The sequence below is a fragment of the Macaca mulatta genome, chromosome X (assembly GCF_049350105.2).
Source record: "Macaca mulatta isolate MMU2019108-1 chromosome X, T2T-MMU8v2.0, whole genome shotgun sequence".
Taxonomy (NCBI): Eukaryota; Metazoa; Chordata; class Mammalia; order Primates; family Cercopithecidae; genus Macaca; species Macaca mulatta.
In genome coordinates this window covers 3,315,817-3,331,653 of record NC_133426.1, presented here as the reverse complement: position 1 = coordinate 3,331,653, position 15,837 = coordinate 3,315,817, and positions in this window count along the sequence as shown.

Genomic DNA, 15,837 nt, shown 5'->3' with positions numbered 1-15,837 from the left:
GAAGCCCGGCTCCCCGATCACTTCGGCCTGGCCCGGTGCCCCGGACCTGAGTGCGTCCTCATGGAGGCGCCCGGGCTGGCCGAGGCGGCCGCGGCGGAGAGCGACCCCCGCAAGGTGGCGGAGGAGACCCCCGACGGGGCGCCCGCGCTCTGCCCCAGCCCCGAGGCGCGGTCGCCGGAGCCGCCTGCCTACCGCCTGCAGGACTTTGACACGCTGGCCACCGTGGGTGAGTAAGTGCGGGCGGGGACTCGGCCCACAGGGGTGCGCGGCGCGGCCGGGACGCTGTAGTAGGACAAAGGGCCCCGGGTGCCGGCCTCCTGGGGAGGGACCTGCCCCGCTACTCCGGCTCGGAGTCCTCGCGCAGGGCTGCTCCTGCGCCCCAGGTCTCCCCTGGGGGCGCTTGGGGAGGTGGAGCGCACCCCTCAGCCCAGACAAGTCCCCCCGACCGGCCGGGTGCCTTCCCTGAAATGCCGACGGCTCCTCTCGGAGACCACCCTCCACCCCCAGCACACACAGCACTCTGGGGCCTGGGCCGTCCGACGTCACAAACCTCCTGCGGGTCACCTCGCCTGGGGGACCTCGTGCCCCCTCCCTGGCAGCGACCCCAGGGACACGGGGGCGGGATCCGAAGGCCCCTGCGGGCCTCCCCCAGGCCAGCCTCCCCGTGTGCCCAGCGGCAGGGAATGTACAGATTTCTCCAGGGGCTGCAGGAGCAGCTGGGCTTTGAGGGACAGGTGTCCCGTGGCGTTGTGGGGACGAGGACGGCAGCGCTGGGGACGGATCCTAACATGTCCTGACACCTGCTTTTCGTCTTGTGCGTCTGAAATGGGCAATTCTTGTATCGGACGCTTTATCCGTTTCCTTTGTCCTCTGTCTTTGAACTTAACCCCGAATGGGCAGCTTGACAGGTTTCGAGTTCTCCGTGCGCTGGGATCCGGACACGCGCTGGCTTATAGGGCAGCCCTGAGTGGGTCGGAATATCCCAACCGGACATGGGCGCTGGATTTAAACAGTTGTCACCGGCCCGCCTGTGCCTCTTAGGGACTCTGTGTGGCTAAGTGGGGTGTTGGTTGTCAAGAAAATAAACGGGAGAACAGAGGGGGTGTCCTGGGTGTGTTGGTGAGGCGGGGGCTCTCAGGCCCTCTAACTTCTGTTTGTCCTCTCATTTTGGAAAGGAGGAAGCTGCGCTGGGAAGCCCAAGGGCTCAAGGCCACAGCTTATGGCTTAGGAAGACCAGAGGGCATAGCCAGGGAGCCTTCAAAACCGCTGAGGAAGAGGGGACTTAGCTGCCTTCAGTGACCTCTTTGCCACTTAGACTTTGAGGAAGGGCCCACGAGGAAAGCCTGAATTTGGAGGGGCAGAGTGGGAGGAGGCACTCTTTTTTTCTCCTTTCCCTCCCTCCCTCCCTTCTCTCTATCTCATTTTCTCTCTGCCTCCTTCTGCCTCTGTTCCTGTCTCTCTGCATTTCTCCTCCTCTGTCTCTTGGTGTCTGTCTCCCTGTCCCCTTCCTGTCTTGCTTTCTCTGTCTCCCTCCCTCCTCTCTCTCTGCCTTCCCTCTTGTCTTGGTCCCCCCTGGAGAGCTGTCCTGGGCTAATCTTAGAGCTGGGTGTGTTTTGCGGGGAAGAAGGGTGGGGCAGGAACCCTGACTGGCGCAGCCGCCACCGTCGGTGGAAATACAACTCGACAATGGAAAATGGATGAGGTCCAGCCGTTCCTTGGCACTCAGCACCAGCGTTTGTCATTCTTTGGGGCACCCACATGGGTCTCTTGGGGCTGGAGGCCAGGGCAGAGAGCAGGATGCGGGCAGGAGGGCGGCAGAGGTGAGGGGTTCTGCTGTCACAGGGGGCCACTCAGTTTGATGTCAAGTCAGCTTAGGGTGCCCAGCGTGTAACCTCATCTTTAAAAATAGAGTGTCGCTGCCTCTGGGGACCAAGCTGGCTGGGCGGGGAAGTCAGCTTTTTTTTTTTTTTTTTTTCCCCCCAGTCGGTGCTCTTTTAATGAGGATGATGGTCCTTTCTGAAGGATAACTTCCTATGGTCTCCAAGGGTGTGGCAGGAGAGCTAGGTATCCCACACTCATTGGACAACAGGGGACCAGGACCCAGGGGTGTGTGTGTGTGTGTGTGTGTGTGTGTGTGTTTGCATGCGTGTCTGGAACACTCTCTCATTACAACTTCACAGCTTTGGTGACATCTGCTGCCTTTTATCCGAGCCCTTTTCTTTATTGTTGGTTAAAGAGCAATCTCAGTGTGATTCACCTAAAATAATAAATTTTAAAAAAGCCTTTTAGATCCTTCACGATTGTGTCTCTGAGCCACAATCTACAGCAGCTTTGGACTGTTTTCCAAGGCGTGATGATGAGTGAGGGGCGAGCTGGAGTCTCAGTCTGGAGTTGACACCCAGTCTGGGTGGGCGTGGCGTCTCTTCATCCTGAGCTGTCCCTGCAGGAACCTGAGTGTGCTTTTCATTGCTCTTTCCCTCATTCCTAATTCCCTCAGGCCCCAAACAAGCACCCCCAGGAGTACTGAACTTTTTGGGGGGTGGGCGGAGGGGATCTGTATGCAGATTGCCAGTTGAGCAATCCTATTTTCTATGACTTAAAGCCAATCAGAGGCTGGGCGTGGTGGCTCATGCCTGTAGTCCCAGCACTTTGGGAGGCCGAGGCAGGCGGATCACTTGCTCTGAGGAGTTCCAGACCAGCCTGGCCAACATGGCGAAACCCTGTCTCTACTGAGAAAATACAGAAATTAGCCGGGCGTGGTGGCAGGCGCCTGTAATCCCAGCTTCTCAGGAGGCTGAGGCAAAGGAATTGCTTGCACCCAGGAGGCAGAGGTTGCAGTGAGCCAAGATCACAGCCCTGCACTCCAGCCTGGGTGGCGGAGGGAAAAAGAAAAGAAAGTGTCAGCGTTCTAGATTGAGCAGTTTCCTCCAGTTCAGGTAGTTATAGGAAAAAGAGTGCAGTTTGCACTTGTGAAAAATCTGATAATGGATTTTTTTTTCTTTTTCGTGCATGAAGGGATTCTGGAATACATCTGGTCTAAAGGCCGATTTAATAGTTTTAGGAACTTTGGTTCAGAACAGTCCTACTACTCCTTAGAGAAAAAATGGTTTTCAATCTGGTTCTTCAAATTTCTTGTTCATATAACCAAGCCATGCTTGTTCCTATGAGGAAGAACAATTATGCTTTAAAAAAATAAATTTCAGGGCCAGGTACAGTGGTGCGTGCCTGTAGTCCTAGCTATTTGGGAGGTCTCTGTGGGAGGATGACTTGAGGCCAGGAGTTCCAGACCAGCCTGGGCAATATAGTGAGACCCTCATCTCTTAAAAAAAAATAGTAATAACAGTTAGCCAGGCATGGTGGCACACATCTGTAGTCTTAGTTACCTGAGAAGCTGAAGCAAGAGGATCACTTGAGCCCAGGAGGTCAAGGCTGCAGTCTACCACAATCGCGCCACTGTACTCCAGCCTGGGTGATACAGTGAGATCCTCTCTCTAAAAAATAAAATAAAAAAATGATATTATGGAAATGAAAAACTTACCCTATGTAGAGAGAAGAGGATGAATCTGTGCACCCATCCACCAGCCTTATTTTATCAATCTTCCTACTTAAAATGACCACTTGAGAATTCCTTTCTCTATATATCAGTTAAAAAATACTTAGGTTTTTCCCCAGAAGTGTCCTTATCGAATCATTTGGCATCTACGACCCAGTGCTTGCTTCTCCTGGGTATCCCGAGTGTGAACCTGTCAGGAAGGAGGTAATTCAGCAGGTAAAACAGTGGCCAGGCTTTGGGTCCACATTTCATTTTCCCTTTCTCAACCTACTTCTGCATTTACTCATCTAAAAAAAGGCAAATGATGACAGAATCTGTCCTACACGGTTACTATGAGGAAGACTCCAAAATTCCTAGACCCCTATTAAAAATATATATATTTTGAAATACAGATTCACTGGATATTTCAAAAACAGTACCTGGAGTCTCACGGACCCTTCAGCCAGCTTCCCCATGGTGACATCTCCATATCCGTGGGACAATATCAGAACCATGTCATCGATGTCGGTATATCCCTGTTAAAGAGAACACATACCTCGTTCAGCTTTTTTTTTTTTTTTTTTTTTTTGAGACAGGGTCTCACTCTGTTGCCCAGTCTGGAGTGCAGTGGTGCGATCTCGGCTCACTCCAGCCTTGAGCTGGGCTCAAGCGAGCCTCCTGCCTTGGCCTTCCAAAGTGCTGGGATTGTGTACAGGCAGGAGCCATCGTGCCCGGCTTGTTCAGCCTTTATTAGTTTTCAGAAGGTGTTCATTTGTGTTTGCGAGTATGTGTGTAGAGTTCTGTGCAGTTTTGCCCACTGTGTGGATTTGGGCAGCTACTACCCTCCAGACCATGGTGCAGGATGAATTCCCTCACCACAGACCCCTCTGTCTTGCTCGACACTGTTTTATTTTTTTTTTTTTTTGAGACAGAGTTTCGCTCTTGTTGCCCAGGCTGGAGTGTATTGACCACAACCTCCGCTTCCCGGGTTCAAGCGATTCTTCTGCCTCAGCCTCCTGAGTAGCTGGGATTACAGGCATGTGTCACCATGCCTGGCTAATTTTGTAGTTTTAGTAGAGATGGGGTTTCTCTATGTTGGTCAGGCTGGTCTCGAACTCCTGACCTGAGGTGATCCACCTGCCTTGGCCTCCCAAAGAGGTAGGATTACAGGCATGAGCCACCGTGCCCGGCCAGACACTTTTTTTTTAAAAAACTTGCACACACTATACATCTGAAAATGTTTTATTTTCTTAAGAGCTAGGAGATCTTCATAATTAATGATACATGGTTCTCAGATCTAAAGTGCTTATACTGGTAGGTTTTCTCCTGTCCTTGGTTCTTCTGAATTGGCCAGAATTTCCTTTCCTCTCCTTGTTGCTGGTTCTTATTAATGCCCCAAGTTAGTCTATTCAGGCTGTTGTAGCAAAACACCACTGACTGGGTGACTTATAAACCACAGACATTTATTCCCAGTTCGGGAGGCTGGAGGTCCAAGATCAAGGCGTGGCAGATTGGGTGTCTGGTGGGGACCTGCTTCCTGGTTCATAGATGGTGCCTTCTTGCTGTGTCCTCACATGGTGGAAGGGGTGAGGGAGCTCTCTGGGGTCCCTTTATAAGGGCACTGATCCCATTCATGAGGCTCCATCCTCATGACCTTGTCACCTCCCTAGGGCCTCACCCCCTGACACCATTACCTTGCAGGTGAGGATTTCAACACAGGAATTTTAGGGGCACACAGACATTGAGTCCGTGGCATCTCCACCCTGTCTGTCACACCAGCATGCTGCCGGCACGAATGGCATCTGAACTGGTGAGATTTTACTGTGTGCATAAATCAGCAGCCTTGTGGGCAGTGTTGACATAGCAATTAGGAGTGTTGTTTGTGGCCTAACAATACACAGAAAGTGGAGCTCAGCCCTTTAATCTTGTTTATCTTGTGTGGTTGCCCTGTGTGAAACCGGCTCATGCATGTGGGAATGACAGTTTCCATTTAAGTGCATCACACAAATGCCAAGAGATGAGATAAAATATTACACATCAGAGAACATTTCCAAGGATAGAAGTCCTGCCGGTTTCTCCTCTTCATTGTTTATTTCATTTTATTTTTTAAATTTAATTTAGTTTTAAGTTAAAATGCATGTTACATTAAATTTAAGTTAAATTAAGATACATGTGCAGGACTTATTTTAAGAAAAGAGACGGGGTCTCACTGTGTTGCCCAGGCTCGTCTTGAACTCCTGGGCTCAAGCATTCCGCCTGCCTCCGCTGCTGGAACATAGATGCCAAGAGTGCCGGGACCTCTGTGTGTTGGAGTCACTTTCATCTCCCACATTCAGAGAACAGACCCGGCACTTAGTGCGTGCCCAAGACCATCCACTGCATGGATAGAGAGATCAACCCTCCTCATGTGCCAGGGGTTTCCCGAGGTGGGAAACCTTCAGTGCTAGCCAGGAAAGTCGCAGTCAGAGACAGAGACAGAATGGATGATGGCACTATCGACAGTTGTTCTTATGACACTCACTGATGCCAAGTACTGGACGGGTACACTATGTACTTTAGTTTCTCTATGGGCAGAAGCTCCACCATGACAACATCAGCGTTATTTTCTTTTTTCTTTTTTTTTTAGAGACAGGGTCTCACTCTGTCGCCTAGGCTGGGGTACAGTGCTGCAGTCACAGCTCACTGCAGCATCGACCTCCCAGGCTCAAGCGATCTTCCCACCTCAGTCTCCCAAGTAGCTGGGACTGCAGACGTGCACCACCACACTCAGCTAGTTTATTTATTTTTGTAGAGATGGGCGTTGCTATGTTGCCCAGGCTGGTCTCGAACTCCTGGGCTCAAGTGATCCTCCCACCTCAGCCTCCCACGTAGCTGGGACTACAGTTGTGTCCACCGTGCTTGTAGCCTTATTTTCTTAATGGGAAAGAGGATCTGAGAGAAGAGATGCTATGTGCCCAGAGGGTTTCGCCTGCAGCCCGCTGCCTCCTCCCCGGGAAAGCAGGGCGTGCACACTGGGATCGGACGACAAAAACAAAGTCATCTACAGTTCATGGGCACGCTGCAAAGAAGGGAGACGTTAAACTCTCGAAAGCAGCAGACAGCCCCCACCAGGAAGACATCCTTGTGAAAATCAAAGGAGGGCTAAAGCATGAGAATCGCTTGAGCCCAGGAGGTTGAGGCTGCAGTGGGCTGAGATCGTGCTACTGCACTCCAGCCTGGGTGACAGAGACCTTGTCTCAAAAAATAAAACTTCAAGGGAGGCCAGGTGTGGAGGCTTACGCCTGTAATCCAGCACTTTGGGATGCTGAGGTAGGAGCATCGCTTGAGCCCAGGAGCTCAAGATCTGTCTGGGCAATATAGCACGACCCCATCTCTACAAAATTTTTTTTTTTTTTTTTTTTTTTTTTTTGAGACGGAGTCCCACTCTGTGGCCCAGGCTGGAGTGCAGTGGCCGGATCTCAGCTCACTGCAAGCTCCGCCTCCCGGGTTCGGGCCATTCTCCTGCCTCAGCCTCCCGAGTAGCTGGGACTACAGGCGCCCACCACCTCGCCTGGCTAGTTTTTTGTATTTTTTGGTAGAGACGGGGTTTCACCGGGTTAGCCAGGACGGTCTCGATCTCCTGACCTCGTGATCCGCCCGTCTCGGCCTCCCAAAGTGCTGGGATTACAGGCTTGAGCCACCGCGCCCGGCCCAAAATTTTTTTTAAAGTAGCTGCGTGTGATGGAATGCACCAGTAGTCCTAGCTACTAGGGAGGCTGAGGCAGGAGAATCGCTTGAGCCCAGGAGGTGGAGACTGCAGTGAGCCATGCTGGTGCCACTGTGCTCCAGCCTGGGCAATAGAGCAAGACCCTATGTCAAAAATAAAGTATCAAGGGAGATGATTACACAGTGCCTGGCACACTGTAAGGTCTCCAAAAAGTAAACCTTTTCTATCCATCAGCTTCCTCTTCTCTCTAGCATGAAATTGCATATGTAAAGTTGAAAAAAGGGAGATATAGATCTTTTAAAAAGGTAGTAATGTTGATGACTTTAAAAAAAAAAAAAAAACCAAACCAAACAAAAAAAAAACTGGCTGGGCGCGGTGGCTCACGCCTATAATCCCAGTACTTTGGGAGGCCGAGGTGGGCAGATCACAAGATCAGGAGATCGAGACCATCCTGGCTAACATAGTGAAACCCCGTCTCTACTAAAAATACAAAAAAATTAGCCAGACGTGGTGGGGGGTGCCTGTAGTCCCAGCTACTTGGGAGGCTAAGGCAGGAGAATGGTGTAAACTCAGGAGGCGGAGCTTGCAATGAGCTGAGATCACGCCACTGCACTCCAGCCTGGGTGACAGAGCAAGACTCCATCTCAAAAAAAAAAAGAAAAGAAAAACCTTGGGGGAAATACAGAGGAAGCCCCGAGGCATCTCTTCCAAAAAGCTGAAAGTGCTTTACTTAGAATTGTGACCTCGTTTTGCCTGTTAGAAAAGTCTGTGGTTAGAAGCTTCCTGGTAAGCCCAGGGTGAGAAGGTGGAACTGATGTTTCTGTCTGTGTGACAGGTTCCCTCTGCCTGTTTCTCCAGGTGGCCTCCCCGTGGTCCTCTACTGTGGTGGATCCAGTCCCAAAACCAGGTCTGGGGCCACCATCATCATATTTGTGTCCCCCACCCCAAGATTCTTATGTCAAAACCCTAATCCCCAAGGTGATGGTGTTAGGAGGTGGGGCTTTTAGGAGGTAATGGGGTTATTAGGGTGGGGTCTCATGAGTGGGATCAGTGTCCTTACAGAAGGGGCCCCAGAGAGCTCCCTCACTCCTTCCACTATATGAGGACACAGCGAGATGGCACCGTCTATTAGTTAGGAAGCCGGTCCCCACCAGACTCTGAATCTCCCACACCTTCATCTTGGACTTGCAGCCTCCAGGACTGACAGCAGTAAATGTCTGTTGTTTCTAAGCCCCGGTCTACCGTGTTTTGTGATGGCAGCCCAAATGGATTTCGATGGGGCTCTATTCACCTCACACAGCAGGGTCCATGGAAAGGCAGCTGCGATGCGCTGGTCTATCATTACCTCTTCTATGTTCTTTCACACTATCTTAGTTGTGTGTGACTGCTGGAATGAAGGACCGCAAATATAGTGACTAAAAACCACATACAATGAAGAGATACCTGCACTCCCAGGTTCACTGCAGCACGAGTCACACAACAGCCGAGATAGGGCAACAACTCACGTGCCCGTCAGCAGATGACTGGGTGAAGAAAATGTGGTCTCCACACAATGGAGTACTATTCAGCCTGTAAAAAGAATAAAGTCCTGTTATTTGCAACAATGTGGATGCAACTGGAGGTCATTATGCTCTGAGAAATAAGCCAGGCACAGAGAGACAAATACTGCACAGAGAGATAAATATCATTATCTCACTCCTTTTTTTTTTGGACAGCCTGGATGCCCAGGCTGGAGTGCAGTGATGTGGTGTCCCGGCAGCATCGACATCCCAGGCTCAAGGGATCCTCTCACCTCAGCCTCCCGAGTAGCTGGGACTACAGGTGTGCATCACCACACCAGGCTATTGTTTTGATTTTTTTTGTAGAGATAGAGTCTCGTCATGTTTCCCAGGCTGGTCTTGAACTCTTGGCCTCAAGTGATCCTCCCAGTTTAGCCTCCCAAAGTGCTGGGATTATAGGCGTGAGCCACCATGCCCTGCCTGACCTACGTACTTTAGAATCCCAGGAGCAAATCTCGTATCCTACTGGAGGAGCGCGACAGAAACACAGGTGCAGGTGCTAGAGGGCAGATTGTTTGCACAGAAACCTGGGCATGTGGATGAATTTGGTAACCCTCACATGTGTGTGGGCAAACTTGGCCGGCCCCTTTTTTTTCCAAGGTTCGCTTGTGCAAGAAGAATGAAACCAATGCAACCAATACTCTTAAGGAACTCCTCCCTTCTGGAGCATTTTCACGCAGCGTTTCTGAGGTGGGCATGTTTTCCCGGCATCTCCACTTCTGTGCTGTGTTGGTTGAGACAGGATGATGGACATTTTGCTTCCCCATTAGGATCTTAAGTAAAAGTCCAGTTGGCATTTGCATTTGATCTGAGTAGTAGAAAACATGATAAATAGCCATTGGAGGCCGGGTGTAGGGGCTCACACCTGTAATCCCAGCACTTTGGGAGGCCGAGGTGGGCGGATCACTTGAGATCAGGAGTTCAAAGCCAGACTGGCGAACATGACGAAACCCTGCTTGTACCCAAAAATACAAAAATTAGCTGGGCGTGGTAGTGGGTGCCTGTCATCCCAGCTACTCAGGAGGCTCAGGCAGGAGAATCACTTGAACCCGGGAGACAGAGGTTGCAGTGAGCTGAGTCTGCACCACTGCACTTCAGCCTGGGTGATAGAGTGAGACTCCATCTCAAAAAAACAGAAAACAAAAAACCCAAAACACATTAGATGCATTTGAAGCCGCCCAGCAGTTCTCCCATGATGGTGGAATAGGCATCCGGGAGACTCACCCTACCCTGTCTGAACACCTTTAGCGAAGATGTAAATGACTTGCAGAGGAAGGAGGCGCAGGTTCGAGGATGGAAATTCCTTCCCCTCCAGCACTGGTGGCGTCCACCTCCACCTTCCTGTGGTCTAAGGAGACCGCACAGAGACTGTCAGTGTGGGAGGCGGTTGCCGGTTTGGTGAGTCTCCCTACGGAGGAATTTCCTGTGGGACGCCTCTGGGCAGTTCTTCCAGCCTTTCGTGTCTTCTGTCAGATGATACAGTGGCCAGGTCAAGGGATTATGATTTTGTTTGTTTTTTGTTTTTTAGAGACAAGGTGTTGCTCTGTCGCCCAGGCTGGAGTGCAATCAATCATAGCTCAGCTGCAGCCTCAAACTACAGGCTCAAGTGATCCTCCTACCTCAGTCTCCCAAGTAGCTGGGACTACAGGGACACACCACCATGCTCAGCCCATTCTCTCAGAAGGTGGAGAGAAGAGAAGAGAGGACAGAAAACTGTCCATATGACTAGTTTGGGCCTTTCCATCCTGCTTAATCCAGAACTGTCAAGGTTAGACCCTGGTCATTCTTTAATATGTTTGAAAAATAGGGCTGGGCACAGTGGCTCACACTTGTAATCCCAGCACTTTGGAAGGCCAGGGTGAGAGGATCACTTGAGTCCAGGGGTTTGAGACCAGCCTGGGCAACATACGAAGACCCCATCTCTACAAGGGGGGGAAAAATTAGCCAGGCACGGGGGCGCATGCCCGTGGTCCCAGCTATTCGGGGGGCCGAGATGGGAGGATTGCTTGAGCTCGGGAGGTAGACGCTTCAGTGAGCTGCGACTGTGCTACTGCACTCTAGCTTGTGTGACAGAGTGAGACCCTGCCTCAATTTAAAAAGAAAAAAGAAAAATAGACCTTCCTCTGTGCAGTGTCTTCCCTGCTGGCCTCCATGCCCTTGTACCTGTTTAAAAATCCATTAGCATTTTTCACCAGGACATAGAAAAAGGAAGTTGTCTCACGCAGTTCCTGTTAAATTGCACAAGTCCACATAGATCCTTGCAACCCACGCTACCATTTACTTAGCATGCGTTGTGTGTGGGCATTACATGATTCTCCGAGGTAGTTATTTTGGATGTTATATTGGGGAGGCACCCCATCAAAGAGATTTGGAGGGCAACCTGTGGAGGGTTCTTTTAAAATCGTTGACAACTAATTTGGTGGATGTTTTCACCTTGGTGAATCATTCCCTTGGGAGTCATTTTGCAGAACAAAGGGGTTGCAGGCAGGTGTGGCCAGAGAAACCTTGGCACAGAAGAAACAAGTGCTTTGTAATGCTTAGGGCACCCGGGATCTCTTTGGATGGGCGGGCATGGGGGACCCTGTGCGAGCCTGCCTGCATTTATTTGGGTGTGCAAGCTTATATTGGAGTCTTGGCAATGAGAGGACGAGAGTGGAGGGAACAGAGCTGTTAACAGAAAGGGGTCCATGTCCAGACTCCAGGAGAGGGTTCTTGGATCTCGTGCAAGAAAAATTCAGGGCAAATCCATAGAGTAAAGTGAAAGCAAGTTTATTGAGAAAGTAGAGGAATAAAGAATGGCTACTCCATAGGCAGGGCAGCCTCGAGGGCTGCTGGTTGCCCATTTTTATGGCTATTTCTTGATTATATGGTAAACGAAAGGTGGATTATTCATGCCTTTCCTTTTTAGACCATATAGGGTAACTTCCTGATGTTGCCATGGCATTTGTAAACTGTCATGGCGCTGGTGGGAGTGTAGCAGTGAGGACAACCAGAGGTCACTCTTGTTGCCATCTCGGTTTGGGTGGGATTTGGCTGGCTTCTTTACTGCAGCCTGTTTTATCAGGAAACTCTTTATGACCTGCATCTTGTGCTGGCCTCCTGTCTCATCCCGTGACTTAGAATGCCTTAACCATCTGGGCATGCGGCCCAGCAGGCTTCAGCCTCATTTTACCCAGCCCCTCTTCAAGATGGAGTTGCTCTGGTTCAAATGCCACTGACAGAGCTAGCTTACGGTTGGAGACAATGTCATAGGGAATTATTCTTCAAAGATTGCAAAATCCAGCTTGGATGAGATTCTAAAAATCAAAAGGGTGTTGAGAAAGCAACTTGTCTAGAATTTCTTCTTCATGGGCTGTTGATTTTGTTTACAATGACACCTTAAGAAAAAATAGGCGACACACAGTGGCTCACGCCTGTAATCCCAGTGCTTTGGGAGGTCGAGGGAGAATCATTTGAGGCCAGCAGTTCTAGACTAACCTGGACAACACAGTGAGACCTTGTCTTTACAAACAATAAAGAAAATTAGCCGTGTGTGGTGGCACATACCTGTGGTCCCAGCTGTTCAGGAGGCTGAGGCAGGAGGATCATTTGAGCCCAGGAGTTGGAGGCTGCAGTGAGCTGTGATGGCGCCACTGCACTCCAGCCTTAGTGACAGAGCAAGATTCTGAAAGAAAAGAAAGAAAAGAAAAAAAGAAAAGGAAATAAAAGATAAAGAAGAAAGGAAACAGAAGAAAAAAGAAAAATAAGTAATTTATATAGAAAAAAAAATCCATAGTGACTCAAAATATTCCCTGGACACTGGAATAGAAATAGTTGTTAGACATGATTTTGTTTATTAAAGCTTTTCTTTAGTTTGTCCTTAAACAGTTTAGTATTTTCTTTTGAAAACAGATTCTGTCTTGTCAACTTCATTGATTTTCGGGCTGGGCTCAACACCTGTAATCCCAGCACTTTGGGAGGTCAAGGTGGGAGGAGTGCTTGAGGCCAGGGATTCAAGACTAGCCTCACCAACATGGTGAAACCTTGTCTCTAAAAAAACAAACAAACAAACAAACAAAAACCAATTAGCTGGGTGTGGTGGCACGTGCCTGTAGTCCCAGCAACTTGGGAGGCCGAGATGGGAGGATCACTTGAGCCAAGGAGGTCAAGGTTGAAGTGAGCTATGATTGCACCATTGTGCTCCAGCCTGGGTGACACAGTGAGACCATGAAGGAAAAGAAAGAAAAGAAAAAAAGAAAAGAGAAGAAGGAAAAGAGCAGAAAAAAGTAAAAGAAAAAAAATATAGAAAAAAAATCAGTAACGACTCAAGATATTCCCTGGCTAGTTGAATATAAATAGTTGTTGTTGGACGTGATTTTATCTATTAAGGCTTTTGTTTAGTTTATCCTTAAACAGTTTAGTATTTTATTTTGAGAAGAGATTCTGGTTTATCAATTTCATCAGTCTTTGCAAAGAAACAGCTTTGGGTTTCCTTTATGTTTCTCTGTTAACTTCCTGTTTTCAGTTACACTGTGTTTTACTCTGGTTTTTCTTTCATTTTTTCCACTCGTTTTAGGTTTCTAGAATTTCCTGAAGCATTGTATTTTGATACAGATTCTGAGCTGGTTCTTTGGGTGTCACAAGCCAGAGGGTCCTAGAAGAAGTAGAATTGTAACCGAGGAACACTGTTAGGAAACCCCATCCCTTTTGACCTTCAAAGGTCACCGCCTAATTTTGGTGTTTCGTAGTCTGACATGTTCATAGCTTGTGACTGTTAGACTGTGATTGAGCTCTGATTTTTTTAAGTTTCTCTTACCCAGCTGGTGCTGTTTCAGCTCCAGCTTCCTCCTCTGTGTAATCAACACTCGCAGTCGCCTCTTCACCCAAAAAGCCACAGAAATAAGTGCAGAGAAAACAAGTCAGCTGCCACCTGCTACAGAAGCGTGTCCTTAAATGCGATGCATTTCAGGACAGCTGTGTGAGTTCTGGGAGCTTGTCTTCCTTCAAAGGGAAAAGTAAAAATAAACAGGAAGTTTGCACTGAAAGCATTCTCAATTGAGTGCTATTTGGCTGTAGTGTTTCAGATGCTCATTTAGAACTTTGGAAGTTGTGGGATGGTGGGCGAGTGTGTGACCTGGGACGGAGATTCTCCACCTCTTTAAGAGTGAAAACCTGGCCAGGCGCGGTGGCTCGTGCCTGTAATCCCAGAACTTTGGGAGGCTGAGGCAGGCGGATCACCTGAGGTCAGGAGTTTGAGACCACCCTGGCCATAACGGTGAAACCCCGTCTCTACTAAAAATACAAAAAATGTGGTGGGCACGGGAGAATCACTTGAACTTGGAAGGCGGTGGTTGCAGTGAGTTGAGATCGTGCCACTGCATTTCAGCCTGGGCGACAGAGTGAGACTGCACCTCAAAAAAAGAAAAAAAAAAAGAGAGAAAAAAGAAAATTAAAAAAAAATGCCGGGCACGGTGGCTCACGCCTGTAATCCCAGCACTTTGGGAGGCTGAGGCGGGTGGATTGCCTGAGCTCAGGAGTTTGAGACCAGCCTGGGCAACACAGTGAAACCCCATCTCTCCTAAAATACAAAAAATTAGCCGGGCCGTGGTGGCGCACGCTTGTAGTCCCAGCTACTTGGGAAGCTGAGGCAGGAGAATTGCTTGAACCTGGGAGGCGGAGATTGCAGTGAGCCAAGCTGGTGCCACTGTACTCCAGCCTGGGTGACAGAGTGACACTCCGTCTCAAAAAATAAAAAAATAAAAATTAGCCGGGTGTGGTGGCGCACATCTGTGACAGAGTGAGACTCCATCTCAAAAAACAAAACAAAACAAAAAAGAATTTTGAAAGTTGTGGGATGGTGGGCTAGTGCGTGGTCTGGAATAGATTCTCTACCTCTGTAAAAGTAAAAACCTGGCTTTTACAGTAAAAACCTGTAATCCCAGCACTTTGGGAAGCCAAGGTGGGCAGATCACTTGAGGTCGGGAGTTTGAGACCAGTCTGGCCAACATGATGAAACTCTGTCTCTACCCAAAACTACAAAAATTAGCCGGGTGTGTGGTGGTGGGCATCTGTAATCCCAGCTACTCGGGAGGCTGAGGCATGAAAATCGCTTCAACCCGGAAGGTGGAGGTTGCAGTGAGCCGAGATCACACTGCTGTGCATGCCACTGCATCCAGCCTGAGCGGCAGTGAGACCCTGTCTCAAAAAAACCAAAAAAACAAGAAGCAAAACACATAGACAAAAAACCACAAAGACAGAAACAAAACAAAACAAAACAAAACAAAACAACAATAACAACAAAAAAAGTGAAAACCTACTACTTTTACTGGACATGGTGGCTCATGCTTGTAATCATACCATTTTGGGAGGCTGAGGTGGGAGGATCACGCTCACTTTTCGAGGCCCAGGAGTTCGAGACCAGCCTGGGCAGCACAGCAAGACCCCATCTCTCTAAAAAAAAAAAGAGAAAAAGAGAAAAATGTCTTCTTTCTATGTAGTGGATGAGTTCTTTCAGTGGGATGCTTTGCCTTTCTTCCTGCGTCCGTGTTTCTGTGGTATGCCAGCATATATGACAGTCACTAGAAGATCCGTAGTTGTGCCCACAGCCATACGCATCACAGGTTTTTGGCTGATTTCATGACAACGCTTAAGGCTGCTGAAAACACTCTAATTCTTTGGATGTTGGCAAATGTTCAGGTGAAACTAAGCGGCTGGCCCACCCACCTGCTCAGGAAAGAATGGCCACATTGTGTGGGAAAGGAATCCTCTGGTCCCTAGCTGGCTGCCTGGTGTTCTGGTTGAGTGAGCAGAACAGACAGTGCCCTGGGTAGACCTGTGTGTGCTCCAACAGGCGATTTTGTCAAGCGTTCCCTTGGGATGCCCTTGTTCCAGAAACCATGTTCTGTGTGACTCTCAGCTGGGCTTCCCAGACTGGGTAAAGAATACATGGTGATTCATGGCTGTGTGCGGTTACCCACGCCTGTCATTGCAGCACTTTGCGAGGCCGAGGCGGGAGGATTGCTTGAGCCTGGGAGGTCGACACCAGCCTGGGCAACACAGTA